The sequence below is a fragment of the Dendrobates tinctorius genome, unplaced genomic scaffold (assembly GCF_039654945.1).
Source record: "Dendrobates tinctorius isolate UK_male_01 unplaced genomic scaffold, ASM3965494v1 ptg000069l, whole genome shotgun sequence".
Lineage (NCBI taxonomy): Eukaryota > Metazoa > Chordata > Amphibia > Anura > Dendrobatidae > Dendrobates > Dendrobates tinctorius.
Window position 1 is genome coordinate 4,455,372 of NW_027361737.1, and position 25,150 is coordinate 4,480,521.

General features: G+C 47.6%; 1 pseudogene; it reads left to right on the forward strand.

Annotated features, from left to right (window-relative positions):
- The first annotated feature begins 418 nt into the window (after window positions 1–418).
- Window positions 419–25,150, forward strand: part of LOC141095186 (carboxypeptidase B-like) — an 81,534-nt pseudogene continuing 56,802 nt past the window's right edge.

Sequence of the window (25,150 nt, forward strand, 5' to 3'; positions counted from 1 at the left end):
CAGTGGGTGCAATGTAGTGATGCCATCACACACACTGCGCTAAGACATCAGAGCTCAAACGCAGAAGGAAAATGATGGAAGAGGGAGCTCCCTATTTCACTATTGCTTTCAGCTGTATCAGCATCCAGAATCCCGACACAGATGAAAGTGTGCCGCCGGGCCGTAGGTAGGGGGCCTGGTTCCCCTGCTTACAGCAAGACCCCCGGACTCAAGGGCCCCATATATGCATCTAGCTAGTTCAATAGATTATTAATGACTGACATACCGGTTCCCTACACAAAATAAATCATTTTTATTGGTGGACAAGCACATATACTACCATATTTACACTCACAGACTGCAAACTCAAAATGTTGTGAAAAACTTACACTGTCACTGACAGCAAGCAAAAAATATTAAAAAAGGGTGAAGAATTGAAATGTAAGACAAATCAGAAAATGAAATGAAGTATAATATTCATATAAGCTGGGAAATCCTCTTACAGAGTTGAGGAGGAGAAACAGCACAACCAGGAAACATTATCTACAAAAAGGAAAGAACAGCACTCAAGCCACCCAAATAACTGGTGTGAACACCATGAGATTGCTGTGGATTTGGTTTTGTGCCTCTGCTGTCTGTTTTGCTTCATCCAGTGTCAATTTTCATGGGTAAATTTTCTACAGTATTTCTAAATGTTGATGGAACCAAGAAAACTTTACAAAGTAATTTACAAAATTCATTCCAGGCACAAAGTGATTCAGACTGAGCTGGAGACGGAAGAACATGTGATGATTATTAAAAGTATGGACAAGACATTTAATGTAAGTAGTCATATTGAGAGACGTATATGAGAAGCTTTGCTGAGGTCTGATTAAAAAAATATTTTCCGACAGTGATTTTCATGATTCTGGGTCTTTAACAACAATTTTTCAATTTCTTCCAAGTAGCAGTAAAATCAATCACCTAGATCTGTTTTTGTTTTTTGTTTTTTCATTATTTTTTTTATTTTTTTTTAGAATAATAGCTTATGTAATATTATGTTACCATTTTAGCCAAATAGCGATTATGGGGGGGCTTTTCTTTAGCAACATTGTCCTTATAGTATGTGAAAAAAGTGAAATAACTTTTTTCACATTCAATATTTTTCTAAAGAAGGGAAATAAAAATCCTAAAATAATATTTGTGCTTTTTCCCTTATTGTGAGACAATTATTATGATATATTAAATATGCTCTAGTTAAAGTCACTGTATCTGAGCCATGGCTTTGTTTGTCATTGACAGATGTTTTTTTTCAATAACATGTATGATTTTTTTTATATTGTACTTTTTACTGCTACTTTATTTTTTATGATGTGTCACTCAGCAAGTCAGAAAAGACCTCTGATTTGTTTTTAGATAATCGTTTCCTATAACTTAATTCCCCTATAATTGTAGCTTAGAAAGCAGCATCAGATTAAGAGTAAGTTAGCGCTGAAACCTGTATCTCTCAGGTCTGTGCAGACTAGTGATCTTGTCATGCAATCTTTTACCTGGCAATTTTGTGATTGCTGGAGCAATAGATGTTTGAGTAGCACCGCTGCCTCTTTACGAATGCTGTGTCTACAAAGATAATGCAAAAATCCCTTTTATGGCTTGTTCTATTGGAGTCCGACTGCCTCCGACAGCCTGGCACCTAACCCAACCTTGCACAATCTCCTGCATAACCCAACCTTGTACAATCTCCTGCGCAGCCATTATGGTACCTAACCCAACCTTGTACAATCTCCTAGGCAGTCATTATGGCACCTCACCCAACCTTGTACAATCTCCCATACAGTCATTATGGCATCTAACCCAACCTTGTATGATCTCCTGTGCAGACATTATTGCACCCAACCCAATCTTGTACAATCTCCCATGCAGCCATTATGGCATCTAACCCAACCTTGTACAATCTCCTGCTCAGCCATTATGGCACCTAACCGAACCTTGTACAATCTCCCATGCAGCCATTATGGCACCTAACCCAACCTTGTACAATCTCCCATGCAGCCATTATGGCACTTAACCCAACCTTGTAGAATCTCATGAGCAACCATTATGGCACTTAACCCAACCTTGTACAATCTCATGTGCAGCCATTATTATATAGCATCACAGAAACAGAGTACTCTGGCACGCTAGAGAAACGCCATGGCTGGCAGCAGCTCTCTCGTAGAGAACAAAGATGCGCTTGGCAGAATGAGCGCTCCTGTTTATGAAAGAGTTGGGCGAGATAGCTGATACGTAAGGTGTGTGGGGGTCTTTAAACCACTACATTTGCTTTATCTCCACAGTTTGCAGCACTAACCTTATTATATTTTGTATATTTTTTATAAGTTCAATTTTTGGAGCCCAGATTCATCATTGCACATTGCACCCGGGATGACCGTGGATTTCCATATTCATGCCAATCAGACTGAAACTGTCCTTCATCTTTTGAATCAGCATTCTGTACCCCATGAGTAGGTGTCATTATATGATGAGCAGATATTTCAATGTAAACATTTAATTTTGCTTATTAATTAATATGTTGTCACTCTTAAAGGGAACCTGTCACCCCTGGATGTTTTTAAGTAAAAGAGCCACCTTCAGCAGCACTAAGGCTGCACTCTGTGAAGGTGACTCTTCCATTTCTGACCCCCAGTAATGCCAAAATATTAACTTTTATTAATAGGTCCTCATACCTGTTATGCGTCCCATAGGTATGGCGTCTTCCCTGAAGCAGCCACCTCCCCGCCGTCAATCATGTCTCTATAGCATCTGGGCCCCGCCTCCCATAGCCGTCCATCATGCCCCTGTGCTGCCGTCTGGGCACTGCCTCCCATAGCCGTCAATCATGCCCCTGTGCTGCCATCTGGGCCACGCCTCCTGTCTCCTATGGCGGCGCCTGCTCTGTGAAAACAGTTCTCGGGCATGCGTAGTGCACGCTGCCCGTGAATTGACATCAGGCGATCACACCTGCATGTTGTGGAGGCCCCAGATCCTGCCCCGCAGTGTGTGTATTATGATGTATTCACACTGCGGGGCGGGATCTGGGGACTCCACAACACGCAGGTGTGATCGCCTGATGTCAGTTCACGGGCAGCGCACACTGCGCATGCCCGAGAACTGTTTTCATAGAGCAGGCGCCACCATAGGAGACAAAAGGAGGCGTGGCCCGAACAGCAGCACAGGGGCATGATTGACATCTATGCGAGGCGTGGCCCAGACGGCAGCACAGGGGCATGATGGACGGCTATGGGAGGCGGGGCCCAGACGCTGCAGAGACATGATTGACGGCGGGGAGGCAGCTTTTTCAGGGGGACAGACCATACCTATGGGACGCATAACAGGTATGAGGACCTATTTATAAAAGTTAATATTTCTGCGTTACTGGGGGTCAGAAACGGAAGAGCCACCTTCACAGAGCGCAGCCTTAATGCTGCTGAAGGTGGCTCTTTTACTTAAAAATGCCCAGGGGGGTGACAGGTTCCCTTTAAAGGGAACGCATAAAAAGGATTTCATCCCCAAGCCTGTAGCTCTTTTAAAAATAAGTCCAACGATATATTTGCATGGCCAGTCCGTTATTCCATTACTGAAAAATCAGAGTTTGAATGAATATGCAAATAAGGCAAAAGATCTGAAACCTCTGTCGCTCCAGCTCTATTCCCTGCTCAAAGCTGCCTCCTCTGCTTGAGTGATGGCTCCTTTGCCAGAAGTCACACAGCATAGAGGCTGTCAGTCAAGCAGGAGGAAATGTTTCTGGGCAGAGAATAAAGCTGGAGTGACAGAGGTTTCAAATCTTCAGCCTTATTTGCATATTAATTCAAATGCTGATATTTCAATAACAGAGGAAGCACTGACCATGTAAAGCAGGGGTGGGGAATCTTTTTTCTGCAAGGGCCATTTGGATATTTATAACATCCTTCGGGGGCAGTACAAACTCCGCCCACAAAGTAGATCCTGACTCTGGCACTGGTTTCAGGACGTAATATTTTCATTGCATGCCCTTCAGTGTTCATTAGTGAACACTGCGTGTGTGTGCTCACAGAGCAAAAAGAAATTAATGAGCTGGTGGAAATCAAAATACAACTCCCTGCCAAAACATTGTGGTCCCTGAGAATCTGCCCGGGGGCCGTATAAAAGGTCATCGAGGGCCGTAAATGGCCCTGGGGCCTGAGGTTCCCCACCCCTGATGTAAAGATATTGCTGGACTTGTCTTCGAAAGAGATACATGTATATGACAATAGTTTTGGGGGAAATCCTGCTCACAGATTCCCTTTAAATATCCTGCATGTAGATATTCAGTGCTAGAGAGCTGAATTATAAAGGGAGGGGGGTGATTTGTTTCTTCTCTAGACTAGATCACTAAACTATAGGTTAACTTTGCCCTGCTTATTATCTACTGCGGAACCCTATTAAAAGTTATTATTAGTAAATAATTATTTTTCTTTGTCCCTTCCAGTTTCAGAATTGTGATGTTATAGCGTATACGCACATGATCCTGAGTTGCTGCGGATTTGACGCTGCCTATTTATGCAACATTAAACCCGCAACTTCCAGATGTTACAGCATAATATGCCCACTATGTGTCCACAGGTGCCTGAATCTCACCCATGGAGATAGACATGCGACATGTCTCTCCAGACCACGCATGTTAATTTCTCTTGCAGAGACACAAGTTTCCGAAAGAGAAATTTCACCAATAGAATGTATTGGATGCAGTGAATCCGCACAGTTCCTTGAACACATGCGATAGACGGTAGCGCTTTGGATGCAGAGAACACATGCTACATCCAAAGCACGGCCACTTCTGGATTGTGGGCACCCGACCATGAGGTGCATACAGTTGTGCTCATAAGTTTACATACCCCTACAGAATTTTTGCTTTCTTGGCCTTTTTTGAGACAATATGAATGATAACGCCAAGACTCTTTCTCCATTCATGGGTTAGTGGTTGGGTGAAGCCATTTATTGTCAAACTACTGTGTTTTCTCTTTTTAAATCATAATGACAACCCAAAACATCCAATGACTCTGATCAAAAGTTTACATACCCTGGTGATTTTAGCCTGATAACATGCACAGAAGTTGACACAAATGGGTTTGAATGGCTACTAAAGGTAACATCTTCACCTGTGACCTGTTTGCTTGTAATCAATGTGTGTGCATAAAAGCTGAGTGAGTTTCTGGGATACAGACAGACTCTTGCATCTTTCATACAGCCATTGATATTTCTGGATTGTGAGTCATGGGGAAAGCAAAAGAATAGTTAACGGATCTACGGGAAAAGGTAATTGAACTGTATAAAACAGGAAAGGGATACAAAAAGATATCCAAGGAATTGATCGTGACAGTTAGCAGCGTTCAAACTGTGATTAACAAATGGAAAATCAGGAGCTCTGTTAAAACAAACCCAGGATCAGGTAGATCAACAAAAATTTAATCCACAACTCCCAGGAAAATTGTTAGGGATGCAAAGAAAAACCCACAAATAAAATCAACTGAAATACTCGTCTCTCTGAAAACTAGTGATATGGCTGTTACAAGATGCACAATAAGGAGGTACTTGAAGAAATATGGGCTGCATGGTCAAGTAGCCAGAAGAAAGCCATTACTGCGCAAATGCCACAAAGTATCTCGCCTATAATATGCAAAACAGCACAGAGACAAGCCTCAAAACTTCTGGAACAAGGTAATTTGGAGTGATGAGACCAAAATTGAAATTTTTGGCCACAACTATAAACGTTATATTTGGAGAGAGGTCAACAAGGCCTAAGATGAAAGGAACACAATTCCTACTGTGCAGCACGGAGGTGGATCGCTGATGTTTTGGGGATGTGTGAGCTTCAAAGGCACAGGAAACTTGGTCAAAGTTGAAGGAAAGATGAATGCAGCACGTTATCAGAAAATACTGGAGGCAAATTTGCACTCATCAGCCTGGAAGCTTCGCATGGGACGTACTTGGATGTTCCAACATGACAACGATCCAAAACACAAGGTCAAGTCGATCTGTTATTGGCTACAGCAGAACAAAGTGAAGATACTGGAGTGGCCATCTCAGTCTCCTGATCTTAATGTCATTGAGCCACTCTGGGGAGATCTCAAGCGTGCAGTTCATGCTAGACAGCCCAGGAATTTACAGGAACTGGAGGCTTTTTGTCAAGAAGAATGGGCAGCTTTACCGTCTGAGAAAATAAAGAACCTCATCCACAACTACCACAAAGGGCTTCAAGCTGTCATTGATGTTAGAGGGGGCAATACACAGTGTCATGAATTACCAGCGAGGATATATTCGTATATCCCACCACTGCCACCAATTTGTCACGTACCCGCTTCTCAGCACGTGACTTTCTCCTCTCACTCAGTCCAGCATTCAACCTTTGTTCTATGCTGCAGTGGGAGCATAAATCACACCCCAAGACAGACAACACACCCCGCTCATACGTGCTGCCACCACTCACCAAACACACAGGCGATGAGTCCCAGAAATACTACTATGTGCCAATCACCAGGAGAAAACACTCTAAGGCCGGAGTCACACTACAGCGAGATACGGCCGAGTCTCGCAGGTTAAAACCAAGCTCTGGCACCGGCACTCCGGAGGGGAGCGTGCAGCTCCATGTATTGCTGTGCGGCTGCACGCTCCGCTCCAGAGTGCCAGCACCAGAGCTTGGTTTTAACCTGCGAGATTCGGCAGCATCTCGCTGTGTGTGATCCCGGCCTTAGGCTATGGATTCTTTAGAGCAACAAGGTTGAGACTTATTAAAGTTTTAAGCTTTAATATAAAAGGTTCAGTGCTTCAATAAAAAGGATATAAAAAGTGACATACAAATATGCAACAACAGTCATATCTCTCATAGATAGTATTAGGTTCCTGTCGCTGCTCAGCGGGAATTCTGAGTCTTGCCTCCGGCAGTCTCCCATTCTTCCCCAGCCACAGAGGAGGTTGCTCAGCAGACTCGATGATCCTGGCACTCTGCCCAGACCAGCTCCATGGGTTTGCTTGCTGCTGACACCTCTGGCACAGCTTTGGCAATGCATGCTGCTCAGCAGCGAGTTTCTCCAGGGACTAAGTCCCCATGTCGAGCCACTGAGCATGCCCGTGGAGTGATCTCCCATTGGAGATCGAAGGTCACGTGCTCAGGTCCTGCGCGTGTTCGGATTGGCCCATCCGAGAAGCCAGGAAGGTGACGGACGCGCATGGCTATAAAAGGTTCGCATGGCCGCTTGGCCATGCGCTAGGATACACAGTATTTTCAGACTATGAGGAGTGAGTGGTGTATGCACGTATGAATGTCTCTGTTGACTGACTCATTATGAAACCCCTACCCTTGGTACGCATGTGTTGTGCAGCCTAGCCTGCTAGCGCCCAGGCTTAGGTGTAATATATAGGAAATATATGGGAAAAGACAGCCAAAGCTCCCAGGAAAATAAGACAATAATTATAAAAACCTGAGGCTAAATAAGTAATTTTAAGTATATAGATTTCAAATATGCAAATTTCTTTATTTGTCAGTCACACAGAGTTCCCAACGTTTCGGCCGATCAAGCCTTTGTCAAGGGTTTTTATCTGTGTGCTGATGTATTGAGGTTTCAGAAGCTGAAGTGAGAAAAGCTTCTGAAATCATAATACATCAGCACACAGATAAAAACCCTTGACAAAGGCTTGATTGGCCGAAACGTTGGGAACAGACAAATAAAGAAATTTGCATATTTGAAATCTATATACTTAAAATTACTTATTTAGTCTCAGGTTTTTATAATTACAGGCTTAGGTGTAGGTAGGGCAGAGTCGGAGTCAGGCATTAGTCCCCATCAGTGGCTCAGCACGCCTCAGTGCACGTGCTCCACACTCCGTAGCCAGCGTCTATAGCGGCGTTCGTGGCAGCGACGCCGTGCGCTCAGAGGGCCTAGAGGAACTCTAACCCCGTGTCCTTGGGGTAGAGTTCTGTGGCCGCTTTCTTTGCGCTTTTTGGCCGGGCTTTGTGAGCTAAACAGGCTCCGGTATTTGCGTTCAGCGGTTGTGTGGCTCTGTGAGTCAACAGAGTTCGCTCCTGTTCACACTGGGTGACGTAACCCACGTGTGACTGTTTTCACGCTGCTCTATTCTTCCGCCATTACCTAGCAGCAGTGTACCACCTCTACACGGTGGACCCCGGGCTGCGAACGCACCTACTATTATTCATAAATTGGTGCGTTCCGCCAGCGCTAAAATTATCCTAGCGCCAGGGTCTGGCTAGTAATGGCGGACGAACAACGACTGCACAGGTACATCCAGCAGCTGAAGGGTAGGTTGGCAGCGCTAGATCATTCCACCTCAGCTGTGGATGTTACCTCAGTCGCTTTTCAAGCAGCTACAAAGGCTGTCGCTCGTGTCTCCACGGCCAGTCCTGCCCCGACCTTGTCTCGCCTCCCGCAGCCCGAGAAGTTCTCGGGTGATAGTGCATTATGCAGGGGTTTCGCGAGTCAGTGCTCCATTCACCTGGAGTTGCTGGCCACACGATTTACCTCTGAGCGGGCCAAGGTGGGATTTATCATTTCCCTCCTGTCGGGCAGGGCCTTGGAGTGGGCCACCTCGCTGTGGGAGCGTGGGGATCCCCTGGTACAGAGTGCCACCCATTTTCTGCTCACTCTGAAGCAGGTTTTCCTGGCGCCTCGGGTCACGCACGACACCGCACTTCAGTTGCTGGCCCTAACCCAGGGTCCGTCTCTGGTCAGCCAGTATGCCATCCTCTTCAGAACTCTGGCCTCCGAGCTGGAGTGGGCAGAAAAGGTTCTCATACCTATATTCTGGAGAGGCTTGGCTGATCATGTCAAAGACGCCCTGGCTACCAGGGAGGTGCCCACCACTTTGGAGGAGCTCATTACGGTCTCCATCCGCATTAACATTTGCTTCACCGAGCGAGGGCTGGAGCGCTCCAAGTCCAGCCAACAATATAGGTTGGCTCCAAATTTTGCTAGACCGCTGGAATCTTCCGGTCAGCCACCCGAGCCTCCAGAGGCCATGGAGGTGTCCCGCACGGGATTCAAGTCCCGGCCTGCACGAGTTTCTCCAGTCTGTTTCCGTTGTCGGCAGACTGGGCACGTTGCTAACCAGCGCCCACAGCGGTCGGGAAACGCTCATGTCTAGTGGTTATCGGAGGGGGCCTACCAGACACAGCGACTTTCTCCTCCAAGATCCTGTTTAAAGGGGCATTAGAGTTCAATTCTTCCACTCTGATGGTGGAGGTTTGCGTGGACTCTGGGGTGGAGGACAATTTCATGTCGTCTGCCTTCGCCCAACAACACGCAATCCCCCTGGTCCTGCTACCTCAACCAGTCACTATCAGAGTGGTGAATGGTGCGACATTCCCGGCCCAAATCACCCACCAGACGGCTCCACTGAGACTCTCACTGTGTCCTTCTCATCAGGAGATGCTGTCTCTTCTTGTTATGCCTGAAGGTATCGACCAGGTCCTCCTAGGGGTTCCCTGGCTACGATATCACTCTCCTCACATAGAGTGGTCCTCGGGAAAAATCCTCGGTTGGAGCAAGTCCTGCGAGGGTAGGTGTCTGAGGGACTGCGTACAGGTTGCTACCTCTGAGGTTCCCACAGATCTCTCCTCGCTTCCCAAGCCGTATCAGCAGTATGCAGACGTTTTCTCCAAGAAGGCGGCAGAGACCCTTCCGCCGCACCGCCCTTACGACTGTCCTACTGACCTCTTGCCCGGTGCTGAGCCTCCTTGGGGTCGGACCTACCCCCTATCTCTCCCAGAGACAGAGGCCATGTCTCAGTATATCAGGAAGAATCTGGCAAGAGGATTCATTAGGAAGTCGGTGTCTCCAGCGGGAGCGGGATTCTTCTTTGTCCAAAAGAAGAATGGAGAACAACGCCCGTGCATCGATTACAGGGGTCTTAATGCCATAACCGTTAAGAACAAATATCCTCTGCCCCTGATATCGGAACTGTTTGATAGGCTACGGGGAGCGAGAGTGTTTACTAAGCTTGATCTGTGGGGAGCCTATAACCTGATTCGCATCTGTGATGGGGACGAATGGAAGACGGCAGTTAACACCAGAGACGGGCACTATGAATACCTGCTGATGCCCTTCGGGCTATGTAATGCTCCAGGTGTCTTCCAAGACTTTGTGAACGATATCTACCGGGATATGCTTACCACCACGGTAGTAGTCTATCTGGATGATCTTCTCATTTACTCTCCAGATATTGACTCCCACCGGAGAGATATTTGCAAAGTTTTCGACCTCCTGCGGGCAAACTCCCTTTATGCCAAGTTGGAGAAATGTGTGTTTGAGCTGGAGTCCTTGCCTTTCCTGGGCTACATCATCTCTGCCCAGGGTTTGTCCATGGATCCTGCCAAACTAAAGGCGGTGATTGATTGGCAAGAACCCCACTCTCTCAAAGCGGTGCAGCGCTTTATGGGGCTCATAAATTACTATCGCCAATTCATTCCCCATCTCTCAACTTTGGTAGCGCCCTTGGTAGCCCTCACCAAGAAGGGTGCAAACCCCAAACTGTGGTCGGAAACTGTCTTCAAGGCCTTCGCTTCAATTAAATCCCACTTCACTAGCGCTCCCATTCTACATCGCCCCGATGTAGATAGGCCCTTCATTCTGGGGGTGGATGCCTCTTATGTCGGTGCAGGAGCGGTCCTGTTCCAGAAGGACTCGCAAGGTCGGAAGCACCCATGCTTCTTCTTCTCGAAGACCTTCTCACCGGTGGAGAGGAATTATTCCATCGGGGACAGGGAGTTGCTAGCAATGAAGCTGGCCTTCTCAGAGTGGAGACACCTCCTGGAGGGGGATCGCCACACTTTCCAGGTGTTCACCGACCACAAAAATTTGGTCTATCTACAGACAGCCCAGCGGCTGAATTCTCGCCAGGCCAGATGGTCCTTGTTCTTCTCCCGATTCCAGTTCACCCTGCATTTTCTCTCCAGGGAGAAGAACGTCTGGGCCGACGCTCTTTCTCACTCCGTGGTGTCATCGGAGGAGGAGGAGCCTCGGCTGATAGTCCCATCGGAGAACCTGAGGACCGTGGCTCCGGTTGCTCTCGAGTCGGTACCTCCGGGCAAGACTTTTGTCCATGCCAATCTGTGACCGGAGGTCCTCTCTTGAACTCATTCGTCCAGGGTGGGGGTAATTTTGGGACCAAACGGACCTCTGATCTCCTGACAAGGACGTACTGGTGGCCGCATATGGCCAGTGACGTCAGGCGTGCGTCTCTTGCGCCCAGAATCGGTCCTCTCGGCAGCGGCCCGCTGGGTTACTCTATCCCCTGCCGGTAGCAGACAGGCCCTGGGAGATGATCGGTATGGACTTTGTGGTGGGTCTGCCCAAGTCCAGTGGCAGCACCATCATTTGGGTGGTCACCGATCATTTCTCCAATATCGTGCATCTGGTGCCACTCTCGCGGCTGCCATCTGCACGGGGCCTGGCAGCGTTGTTTATTAAACATGTTTTCCGACTGCACGGCTTGCCAGATAAGATTGTCAGCGACCAGGGTCCTCAGTTTGCGTCTCGGTTCTGGAGAGAGCTCTGTTCTCTGCTCAGCATCAAGCTAAATCTCTCTTTGGCCTATCATCTCAAGACGAACGGGTTGGTAGAGAGAGCCAATCAGACCCTGGTGACATATCTGCGACATTTTGTCTCTGCCAGGCAGGATGACTGGGCATCCTTGCTGCCGTGGACGGAGTTCGCTTTGAACAACGCTGTGGCCGACTCCACCGGTCAGACCCCCATTCCTCTTAAATTACGGCCAGCATCCGCGCATCCCCGTGCCCATGCCCGTGTCATCCACCGTCTCTAGGGTGGCAGACTAGGCGGTGGAGGCACGTGACATTTGGGATCGCATGCAGGATGCTATCCGGGCCTCCAAGGAGAGAATGAGGGCCTCCGCTGACGCACACAGGCGTCCTGCTTTGACTTTCACCCCTGACAACTTAGTGTCACTTTCTGCCTGAAACATCAGGCTGCAGGCTGAATCCGCTAAGTTCGCACCGCGCTATATTGGCCCTTTCAAGGTCCTCGAGAAGATCAATCCTGTGGTCTACCGCCTGGCCCTTCCACCACACTTGGCTATTTCTGACACATTTCATGTGTCCCTCTTTAAGCCAGTTCACATGTCCCGGTTTTCTGAGCCATCTGCCGTGACATCAGACCTGTTGTCTGACAAGTTTGAGGTCAATGCCATTGTGGGATGCAAGATGATGCGGGGCAAAAAAGTTTTATTTGGTGGATTGGAGGGGTCATGGTCCAGAGGCTCGGTCCTTGGAGCCAGTGGAGAACATCCACGCTCCACTTCTCATTGCTGAATTTGAGCGGAGCGAGGCTCAGAGGGGGGGGCCCTGGGGGGGTAATGTTAGGCGTCGGGTTCCTGTCGCTGCACAGCGGGAATCCCGAGTCTTGTCTCCAGCAGTCTCCCATTCTTCCCCAGCCACAGAGGAGGTTGCTCAGCAGACCCCATGTCGAGCCACTGAGCATGCCCGTGGAGTGATCTCCCATTGGAGATTGAAGGTCACGTGCTCAGGTCCTGCGCATGTTTGGATTGGCCCATTCGAGAAGCCAGGAAGGTCCCGGACACGCACGGCTATTAAAGGTTCGCATGGCCGCTCGGCCATGCGCTAGGATACACTGTATTTTCAGACTATGAGGAGTGAGTGGTGTATGCATGTATGAATGTCTCTGGTGACTGACTCATTATGTAATCCCTACCCTTGGTACGCATGTATTGTGCAGCCTAGCCTGCTAGCGCCCAGGCTTAGGTGTAGGTAGGGCAGAGTCGGAGTCAGACATTAGTCCCCATCAGTGACTCAGCACGCTTCAGTGCACGTGCTCCACACTCAGAAGCCAACGTCTATAGCGGCGTTCGCGGCAGCGACGCCGTGCGCTCAGAGGGCCTAGATGAACTCTAACCCCGTGTCCTTGGGGTAGAGTTCTGTGGTCGCTTTCTGTGCGCTTTTTGGTCATGCTCTGTGAGCTAAACAGGTTCCGGTATTTGCGTTCACCGGTTGTGCGACTTTGTGAGTCAACAGAGTTCGCTCCTGTTCACACTGGGTGACGTAATCCACATGTGACTGTTTTCACGCCGCTCTATTCTTCCGCCATTACCTAGCAGCAGTGTACCACCTCTGCACGGTGGACCCCGGGCTGCGAACGCACCTACTATTATTTATAATTTGGTGCGTTCCGCCAGCCCTGACAGATAGATAGTGTCAGGTTGCAATTGGCGTCACTCCATCCAAAGAGCTGGAAGGTGTGAAATGTTATAACTTTGTGGTTCTCAGTAAAGCCCCCTGGTGAGATTGGAGACAGGAGACTGCCTTCTCAGGATAACAGGAGGTCATGACCTGTGTGGAGAGCTGCAGTCTAAGGGCAGATGTTAATTTACTGCTGGTCATACATGCATACGTATACATATTTCACTACACACAGTATTAAGAAATTGGGTATGTAAACTTTTGATCAGGTTCATTTGGATGTTTTGGGTTGTTATTATGATTTAACCCCTTTCCGACATCGGGCGTACATATACGCCGATGTCGGACTCCCTCCCCTTGATGTGGGCTCTGGCGGTGAACCCACATCTTTCCCGGGAAATGTCAACTGTTTTGAAAAGCTGACATGCCCGCAATAGCCGCGGGTGGAATCGTGATCTACCCGCAGCTATTAACTAGTTAAATGCCATTGTCAAACACTGACAGCGGCATTTAAATGGTGCTTCTGGCAATCACCCCAGAAAAACGCACACCGGTGACCCTGTCATGTGATCACGAGTCACCGGTGTGTCGGCATGTCAACCGGAGGTCTCCTGTGGTCGGCGCTCATAGCAAGTGAGTAAATCTGGTACATAGAGGCAAACTGATCATCGCATTTATGTAGCAGTGCCGAACAGGTTTTGGCAGCTTCCAGTCTCCCATGGAGACTATTGAAGCATGCCAAAAGTTAAAAAAAATAAATAAAAATATAACAGAACAAATCACCCCCCCTTTTGCCCCATTCAAGAAAAAATAATAAAAATAAAACATATACATATTTACTATCGCCGCATTTAGAATCGCCCGATCTATCAATAAAAAAAGGATTAACCTGATCGCTAAACAGCGTAGCGATAAAAATAGATCAAAAAGTCAGAACTATGTTTTTTTTGTCACCGCGACATTGCATTAAAATGCAATAACGGGCGATCAAAAGATCTTATCTGCACCCAAATGGTATCATTAAAAACGTCAGCTCGGCACGCAAAAAATAAGCCCTCACCAACCCGAGATAACAAAAAATGGAGACGCTATGGGTATTGGAAAATGGCACAATTCTCTTTTTTTTTTTAAACAAAGTTTGGAATTTTTTTCATCACTTAGATAAACAAAAAACCTAAACATGTTTGGTGTCTATGAACTCGTAATGAACTGGAGAATCATAATGGCAGGTCAGTTTTAGAATTTAGTGAACCTAGCAAAAAAAAAACCCAAGTGTGGGATTGCACTTTTTTTTTGCAATTTCACCACAGTTGGAATTTTTTTCCCATTTTCTAGTATATGACATGGTAAAGCCAATTGCGTCGTTCAAAAGTACAACTCGTCCTGCAAAAAACAAGCCCTCAAATGGTTATATCGATGGAAAAATAAAAAAAAGTTATGGCTCTGGGAAGAAGGGGAGCAAAAACGAAAACGCAAAACCGAAAAAAGCTCCGGGGGTTAAGGGGTTAAAAATAGAAAACACAGTAGTTTGACAATGCATGACTTCACCCAACCACTAACAATGAGTAGAGAAAAAGTTTTGGTGTCATCATTCATCTTGTCTGAAAAAAAGGCCAATAAAGCAAAAAATTCTGCCGGGGTGTGTAAACTTTTGAGCATAACTGTATGTATAGAAAACAAATATTAACAGTATCTGAATTAAATGCAATGTAGGGGAATAAATTAGGCAATGACAATTGGAAAGTAACATATATCACTCATTCTTTTATTTTAGGGTTTTATTCCATGACCTCCAAGCAGGAATTGAAGCTCAGCGGGACAATTCTAGGCTTTGGACATCTGGGAAGCATAAATATAATAAGTACAATGATTGGGAAACTGTAAGAACATTAACATATTGCACATAGATGTTTGGTATCTGGCTTTGCAATGACTCAATGTTATTTATTTTTCGTGCTTATTTTAACAGTATACTGAGTAGTCCACTATCACCTTCCTCCAGCCTGTAGGCATGCGGATGTTGAAAATAGCAAATCCAGCAATACTCAACCTTCTCCTGATCTTTCACTGCCTCTCCGTCGTCGCTTCCACTCATTGTGTAAAGGCTGCAGGGGTGACATCACGATTACAAGTAACCACTGCAGCCACTCACTAGACCAGACCCCAGAATAAGTACAAGCTCCAGACCAGCCCCAAAAATAAAAGCAGTACCTCAAACCCCTGTAAAATACAGAAAAAATGAATTTAAACACTAAGATCCCAAAAATAAAACTGACCCCAGACCAGACTCCTATAACAAGTAGAGACCCCAATCCACAGTCTAGAATAAATAAAGACCCGAACACACCACATACACAGACACTTAACACACTAAATCACAAACCTGGTCAAAGTTTACAATGAAAAGTATCACCTATAAATATAAATATAAATATATATATATATATATATATATATATACACCACAGGATTGACCATTCACAACAGCGGCTGGTCATAGCTGACCTCCCCCCTCAGTCCAATCACCTGTGCACAGATCAGAGAAAACTCTCTCACAGAAGTCTATGGATCAGAACCAATCTTGTTTGGCTATGGTCTGCTCCAAACACTGTTAACAGAAGCTCAGGCAAAATTCCTCTTCCTCCCATAATTATGCACAAGAAATAGAATTTAATAAAATCTAAAAAAAAAAATAATTAGATTAAAAATAATAAATATTTCACCATCTGAATTTAACTATTCAACAAATATAGGTGATGCATTTCTTTATAAGAAAAACTCCAAAAATCAAAATATAAATTTTATGCTTAGAGCAGAATATGAGGATGCAGCGCACCACTGACAGACCATGACTATAGCTACATCAGGATTAATACTTTAAAGGGAACCTGTCACCAATTTTTAGTGTCTGAACAAATACCTCCAGCTTTTACATCTCCTATACTGCATTCCTCAAATGTGTCTATTGTCTCCTGACGCTCCCTTTATACGCAAAAAAATACCTTTTAAATTGTTCCTGCGATGTAGGTAAATCAGGTGTTTCGGTCCAATGGGCGTAATTGCTGTGTTGTCTGTGCCTCCTCTCTGCTCCTAATGGCCATCCTCCAGCTTTGATTGATGTGGATGACATGTCCTGCGTCATCCACATAGCCCAAAGAAATCTCTTGCACATGTGCAAGCGCAATTTGCTCTGCCTTACTACAGGCAAGACATGAAACATAACTACTCATGAGTCGAGATATGTCATTCCGGAACCAGTAGAGCAGGGAAAAGTGCACCTTCGTGAGCTGGTGATGCTACTGCACAGGTGTGTGACTTCGCTGAGCTATGTGGATGACACAGGACATGTCATCCACATCAATCAAAGCCAGAAGACGGCCATTTAGCTCAGTGGAGGCACAGACACTGCAGCAATGAAGCCCATTGGACCAAAAAATCTGATTTACATACAGCACAGGAGCATTTCAAAAGGTATTTTTGGGGTTATACAGGGAGAGTCAGGAAACAATAGACAAAATTGTAGAATGTAGTACAGGAGAAGTAAAAGCTGGAGGCATTTGTTCAGACACTAAAAAGTGGTGACAGGTTCACTTTAAAGACTATGAAGATCTTTGACATACAGTGGGTATGGAAAGTATTCAGACCCCTTTAAATTTTTCACTCTTTGTTTCATTTCAGCCATTTGGTAAATTCAAAAAAGTTCTTTTTTTTCTCATTAATTTACACTCTGCACCTCATCTTGACTGAAAAAAGCAGAAATGTAGAAATTTTTACAAATTTATTAAAAAAGAAAAACTGAGATATCACATGGTCATAAATATTCAGACTCTTTGCTCAGACACTCATATTTAAGTCACTTTCTGTCCATTTCCTTGTGATCCTCCTTGAGATCTTTCTACTCTTTCATTGGAGTCAAGCTGTGTTTAATTAAGCTGATAGGACTTGATTTGTAAAGGCACACACCTGTCTATATAAGACCTCACAGCTCACAGTGAATGTCAGACCAAATGAGAATCATGAGGTCAAAGGAACTGGCCAAGGAGCTCCGAGACAGAATTGTGGCAAAGCACAGATCTGGCCAAGGTTACAAAAGAATTTCTGCAGTACTCAAGTTTCCTAAGAGCACAGTGGCCTCCATAATCCTTAAATGGGAGAAGATTGGGATCACCAGAAGTCTTCCTAGACCTGGCCGTCTAACCAAACGTGGGAGAAGAGCCTTGATGAGAGAGGTAAAGGAGAACCTCAAGATCACTGTGGCTGAGCTCCAGAAATGCAGTAGGGAGATTGGATAAAGTTCCACAAAGTCAACTATCACTGCAGCTCTCCACAAGTCGGGCCTTTATGGCAGAGTGGCCCGACGAAAGCCTCTCCTCAGTGAAAGACACATGAAAGCCCGCGTAGAGTTTGCTAAAAAAACACATGAAGGACTCCCAGACTATGAGAAATAATGTTCTCTGGTCTGATGAGACGAAGATAGAACTTTTTGGTGATAATTCTAAGCAGTATGTGTGAAGAAACCAGGCACTGCTCATCACCTGCTCAATACAATCCCAACAGTTAAACATGGTGGTGGCAGCTTCATACTATGGAGTGTTTTTCAGCTGCAGGGACAGGACAACTAGTTGCAATTGAAGGAAACATGAATGCAGCACAGAGATATTCTGGATGAAAACCTTTTCCAGAGTGCTCTGGACCTCAGACTTGGCCGAAGGTTCACCTTCCAACAAGACAATGACCCTAAGCACACAGCTAAAATAACAAAGGAGTGGCTTCAGAACAACTCTGTGACCATTTTTTACTGGCCCAGCCAGAGCCCTGACCTAAATCCAATTGAGCATCTCTGGAGAGACCTGAAAATGGCTGTCCACCAATATTCACCATCCAACCTGACGGAACTGGAGAGGATCTGCAAGGAAGTATGGCAGAGGATCCCCAAATCGAGGAGTGAAAAACTTGTTGCATCATTTCCAAGAAGACTCATGGCTTTACTAGCTCAAAAGGGTCCTTCTACTCAATACTGAGCAAAGGGTCTGAATTCTTATAGCCATGTAATATTTCAGTTTTTCTTTTTTAATAAATTTGCAAAAATTTCAATATTTCTGTTTGTCTTTCAGTCAAGATTGGGTGCAGAATGTACATTAATGAGAAAAAAATGAACTTTTTTGAATTTACCAAATGGATGCAATGAAGCAAAGAGTGAAAAATTTAAAGGGCTCTGAATACTTTCCGTACCCACTGTAGAACAAAATGTTTTACTTACAGGTATGTAAATGTTAGGCCAGGGTCATACTTGCGAGAAACTCAGACGAGTCTCGCGTCTTAATATCCGGCACTGCCGCCGGCATTCAGGACCAGAGCGCTCAGCTGCATAGAAATACATGCAGCCACACACTCCGGTCCCCAGTGCCGGTGGCAGTGCAGGGTATTGAGACGCGAGACTCGTGCAAGTTTCTCGCAAATGAGACCCCGGCCTTAGATTCAGTCTGCAATCTTCACTCATTCCTCATTTTCAGACCCCCCTGAAATGCAGTCTGCAGCCTAATGTAACTTTCAGATTTTTCTCTTACGGGAGAGTCTCTCCCTGTAATACAGACTGATGTGAGTTCTGTGAGTATCCAGAATGCTGCTGCCTTCACTTGCAGCACCAAAAAGGAGCACATTTTTAATGAAGTCTATTTCGGAAGCTTCTTAATTTGTATTTGGAACGTACATGAACAATGAAAAAAAATCTGTGCAAAGGTATGTAAGAGGAGAAAGCAGTTCGTCTGATGCAGTGAGTAACCGGAGACAGAGAAGGGTTAACAGTTTTTACTAAACAGTAGTTCACAGCAATACTCCTCGCAAGGAGGCAATGAAATAGGTAACAGAAATATACAAAATAAACAGTGCACTTATCGGTTGAAGCTCTGGCAGGGGGTAGGCTGGAATATCTCTAGGCAGCTTCGCAAATGGCACACAAAGTCTCTGGCTCTGTTCCGCAAGAACGGATAGCACTGTCGCCCGACAGTGCCGAAGGATGCAGTCCTCTTTGTCTTTAATGCGCTGTAGCATGGAAACAATCCTCTGGATGAATCTCACAAAAATGGCACCGGGCACGGGCTGCAAGCCCGTGCACTGTTCACATCAGTTTGCGGTCTCTCAGAGTAGTCTCTAGGCTGTGCCAATGGTATCCTAGCCGAAACAACAATATCCGATGGTTTGCTCGCAGACGGTAACTCAATAGCGTTAGGGATAATCTCTAAGTCAACACACGGAGGCCTGGACCAGATGGCTTCTCCCTCCAAGGGGAAATCTCCCCCGCTAGCAGTGGTGACAGCCCCGATAGTTCCAGCCTTAAAGGACACCGCACACCGCTTATTCTGTCTTGTCTCATCTTCTTACAACCTTTAGTGATTTTGGCACATTCACTCTTAAATGTTAGCTTGCTTTATTCTACATGTGTATTAGGTTACATTTAGAAAGTTTCCTTTATTGATGCTAAATACCTTTTTTCCTTTATATCTTTGACCCAGATTGTTCATTGGATGGACAAGATGGCTACTAAACATTCAGATCTTGTCAAACGCATTACAATTGGTAAAACCTATGAAGACCGTGCAATGTATGTTCTTATGGTGAGAAAATAATAAAAATATGACTTATTCTGGAAATTTCTATAGCCCTGTATGAAAAAGGAATAACTGAGTTGTCCACCTCTTACCAGCGGCTCCTTAAAGGGGGTTGCCACCACTTTTATATTGATGGCCTATTATTAGGATAGCCATAGGCCATCAATATTTATTCAGTTGGGGTTGCGACAACTGTTACTGGTGGCAATGGACAGAAGTTCTCGGATGCTGCTGAAACACAGCAGCTTCGCCATTTCTATATTGGTCATGGCAAGGTACTGCAGATCCACCCCCTATTCAAATTGGTGGAGTTGTTTTTGTTAGGCATTGGGTTCCTGTCGCTGCACAGTGGGAATCCCAAGCCTTACTTCCGGCGGTCTCCCATTCCTCTCCAGCCGCAGAGGAGGTTGCTCAGCAAACTCGTTGGTCCCGGCGCTCTGCCCAGACCACCTCTGTGGGCTTGCTTGCTGCTGCCACCTCTGACACAGCTATGGCAATGCATGCTGCTCAGCAGCGAGATTCTCCAGGGACTAAGTCCCCATGTCGGGCCACTGAGCATGCCCGTGGAGTGATCTCCCATTGGAGATCAAGGGTCACGTGCTCAGGTCCTGCTCGTGTTCGGATTGGTCCATCCGAGAAGCCAGGAAGGTCCCAGACGCTCGCGGCTATAAAAGGTTCGCATGGCTGCTCGGCCATGTGCTAAGATAGCCTGTATTTTCAGACTATAAGGAGTGAGTGGTGTATGCATGTATGAGTGTCTCTGGTGACTGACTCATTATGAAACGCCTACCCTAGGTACGCATATGTGTTGTGCAGCCTAGCCTGCTAGCGCCCAGGCCTAGGCGTAGGTAGGTCAGAGTTTGAGTCAGGCATTAGCCATCATCAGTGACTCGGCACGCCTCAGTGCCCCATGCTCCACACTCCATAGTCAGCGTTTATAGAGGCGCTCGTGGCAGCGACGCCGCAAGCTCAGTGGGCCTAGAAGGACTCTAACCCCGTGTCCTTGGGGTAGAGTTCTGTGGCCGCTTGCTGTGCGCTCTTTGGCCGGGCTCTGTGACTTAAACAGGCTCCGGCATCCACGTTCAGTGGCTGTGCGGCTCTGTGAATTAACAGAGTCCGCTCCTGTTCACATTGGGTGACGTAACCCACGTGTGACTGTTTTTACGCCGCTCTATTCTTCCGCCTTTACCTAGCAGCAGTGTACCACCTCTGCACGGTGGACCCCGGGCTACGAACGCACCTACTATTATTTTATAATTTGGTGCATTCCGCCAGTCCTAACATTATCCTAGCGCCAGGGTCTGGCTAGTAATGGCGGACGAACAGCAACTGCTGCAGTACATCCGGCAGCTGCAGGGCAGGTTGGCGGCTCTTGAGCGTCCAGCCTCAGCTGCGGATGTTACTGCGGTCGCTGTTCAGGCAGCCACAGAGGCTGTCTCCCGTGTGACCACTGCCATCCCTGCCCTGACTTTGTCCCGCCTCCCACTGCCCGAGACGTTCTCGGGTGATAGTGTCTCTTGTAGGGGTTTCGTGAGCCAATGCTTCATACAGCTGGAGCTGCTGGCAGCACGATTCCCCTCCGAGCGGCCAAAGTGGGATTTATTATTTCCCTCTTGTCGGGCAGGGCTTTGGAGTGTGCCACACCGCTCTGGGAGCATGGTGATCATGTGATGCAGAGTGCCTCTCGGTTCTTGGGCACTCTGAAGCATGTCTTCCTGGGACTGTGAGTCACCCATGACACCGCGCTCCGGCTGCTGGCCTTGTCACAGGGTTCGTCCATGGTCAGCCACTTTGCCATCCAGTTCTGGATGCTGGCCTCAGAGTTAGAGTGGCCAGATAAGGACCTCATTCCGGCATTCTAGAGAGGTGTGGCTGGCCATGTGAAGGATGCTCTGGCCACCAGGGAGATTCCTGCTACACTGGAGGAGCTTATCACCGTCTCCACCTGTATAGACCTCGCTTTGCCGAGTGAAGGTTGCAGCGGTCCCAGTGTAGGCAGAGGTTTAGGTTGGCACCCAGTCTTGCTAAACCTCTGGAATCTCCCGATCGGGCATCCGAGCGTCAGGGGGCTTCCCGAGAGGGATCCAGGCCCCGGCCCGCTCGAGCCCCTGTGATCTGTCATGGTTGCTGGCAGTCCGGTCACTTTGCTAACAGCGGCTGGGAAGATGCTTGCCCCTAGTGGCCGTAGGAGGCGGCTCACTAGAATCTGCGGCGTTTTCCTCCAAGTTGTCCTTTAAGTGGACACTTGGGGTTGGTTCTTAAACTCTGGCGGTGGAGGTTTGCGTGGATTCCGGAGCGGAGGGCAATTTTATGTCATCTGCCTTCGCTCAATGGCATGAGATACCACTGCTTATGATGTCCAACCAGTCACCATCAGAGTAGTGAATGGCACGACTATGCCGTCACAGATTACCCACCAAATCGCTCCACTGTTACTCTCGGTGTCTCCATCTCATCAGGAAATGAAATCCCTCCTTGTCATGCCCGAGGGTATCGACCAGGTCCTTCTAGGGGTCCCTTGGTTGCGGTATCACTCTCCCCATATAGATTGGTCCTCGGGGAGAATTCTTGGTTGGAGTAAGTCATGTGAGCGTAGATGTCTGAGGGAGTGCATCCAGGTTGCCTCCACCGAGGTCCCCGCAGATCTTTCCTTGCTTCCCAAACACTATCGACATTATGCAGACGTGTTTTCCAAAAAGGCGGCGGAGACACTTCCACCACATCGCCCCTATGCCAGTCCTATTGACCTCTTGCCTGGTGCTGAGCCTCCCCGGGGTCGAGTCTATTCCCTATCTCTCCCGGAGACAGAGGCCATGTCTCAATACATCAGGGAGAATCTGGCAATAGGATTCATTAGGAAGTCAGTGTCACCAGCAGGGGCGGGATTCTTCTTCGTCCAGAAGAAGAGTGGGGAACTGCGTGCTTGCATCGATTACAGGGGTCTTAACGCCATCACCGTTAAGAATAAGTATCCTCTACCCCTGATATCAGAGCTGTTTGATAGGCTACGGGGAGCGAGAGTGTTTACCAAACTTGATCTGCGGGGGGCTTACAACCTGATTCGCATCCGTGATGGGGACGAATGGAAGACGGCATTTAACACCAGAGACGGGCACTATGAATATCTGGTGATGCCCTTCGGGCTCTGTAATGCCCCAGCCGTCTTCCAAGACTTTGTGAACGATATCTTCCGGCATATGCTTACCACCTCGGTAGTAGTCAATCTGGATGATATTCTCATCTACTCTCCAGATATTGACTCCCACCAGAGAGATGTTTGCAAAGTTTTCGACCTTCTGCGGGCAAACTCCCTCTATGCCAAGTTGGAGAAGTGTGTGTTTGAGCAGGAGTCCATGCCTTTCTTGGGCTATATCATCTCTGCCCAGGGTTTGGCCATGGATCCTGCCAAGCTACAGGCGGTGATGGATTGGCAGGAACCCCATTCTCTCAAAGCGGTGCAGCGCTTTATGGGGTTCATAAATTACTATCGCCAATTCATTCCCCACTTCTCAACTTTGGTAGCGCCCTTGGTAGCCCTCACCAAGAAGGGTGCAAACCCCAATTTGTGGTCAGAACCTGTCTCCAAGGCCTTCTCCTCTATTAAATCCCATTTCGCTAGCGCTCCCATTCTACATCGCTCCGATGTGGATAAACCCTTCATTCTGGAGGTGGATGCCTCTTCCGTCGGTGCTGGAGCGGTCCTGTTCCAGAAGGCCCAGCAAGGTCGGAAGCACCCATGCTTCTTCTTCTCCAAGACCTTCACACCGGTGGAGAGAAATTATTCCATCGGGGACAGGGAGTTGCTAACAATGAAGTTGGCCTTTTCAGAGTGGAGACACCTCCTGGAGGAGGCTCGCCACTCTTTCCAGGTGTTCACCGACCACAAGAATTTGGTCTATTTACAAGCAGCCCAGCGGCTGAATTCTCGCCAGGCCAGATGGTCCTTGTTCTTCTCCCGATTCCACTTCACCCTGCATTTTCTCTCCGGGGAGAACATCCGGGCCGATGCTCTCTCCCGCTCCGTGGTGTCATCGGAGGAGGAGGAGCCTCGGCTGATAGTCCCGTCTGAGAGCGTGAGGACCGTGGCTCCGGTTGCCCTCGAGTCTGTACCTCCGGGCAAGACTTTTGTCCCTGCCCATCTGCGACCGGAGGTCCTCTCTTGGGCTCATTCGTCCAGGCTGGGTGGACATTTTGGGACCAAACGGACCTCTGAGCTTCTGGCGAGGATGTACTGGTGGCCGCATATGGCCAGTGACATCAGGGACTATATACGGGCATGCGTCTCTTGCACTCAGAATCGGCTCTCTTGGCAGCGGCCCGCTGGGTTACTCTATCCTCTGCCGGTTGCTGACAGGCCCTGGGAGATGGTCGGTATGGACTTTGTGGTGGGTCTGCCCAAGTCCAGTGGCAGCACCATCATTTGGGTGGTCACCGATCATTTCTCCAAGATGGTGCATCTGGTACCACTCTCTCGGCTACCTTCGGCACGGGGCCTGGCAGCATTGTTTATTAAACATGTTTTCCGACTGCACGGCATGCCGGATAAGATTGTCAGCGACCGGGGTCCTCAGTTTGCGTCTCGGTTCTGGAGAGAGCTCTGTTCTCTGCTCAGCATAGAGCTAAATCTCTCCTCGGCCTATCATCCCAAGACGAACGGGTTGGTTGAGAGAGCCAACCAGATCCTGGTGACATATATGCGACATTTTGTCTCAGCCAGGTAGGATGATTGGGCACCCTTGCTGCCATGGGCGGAGTTCGCCTTGAACAATGCTGTGGCCGACTCCACCGGTCAGACCCCATTCCTCTTAAATTACGGCCAGCATCCGCGCATCCCCGTGCCCATGCTCGTGTCGTCCACCGACTCTAGGGTGGCAGACTGGGCGGTGGAGGCACATGACATTTGGGATCGCATGCAGGATGCTATCCAGGCCTCCAAGGATAGAATGAGGTTCTCCACTGACACTCGCCAGCGCCCTGCTCTGACCTTCGCCCCTGGCGACTTAGTGTGGCTCTCTGCTAGAAACATCAGGCTGGGGTGGAATCTGCTAAGTTCGCACCGCGCTATATTGGCCCTTTCAAGGTCCTCGAGCAGATCAACCCTGTAGTCTACCGCCTGGCTCTTCCACCACACTTGGCTATCTCGGACACGTTTCATGTGTCCCTCCTTAAGCCGGTGCACATGTCCTGGTTTTCTGAGCCATCTGTTGGGACATCAGACCTGTCATCAGACGAGTTTGAGGTCAATGCCATCGTGGGATGCAAGATGATGTGTTGCAAAAAATTTTACTTGGTGGATTGGAAGGGTCATGGCCCAGAGGCGTGGGCCTGGGAGCCGGTGGAAAACATCCACACTCCTCTTCTC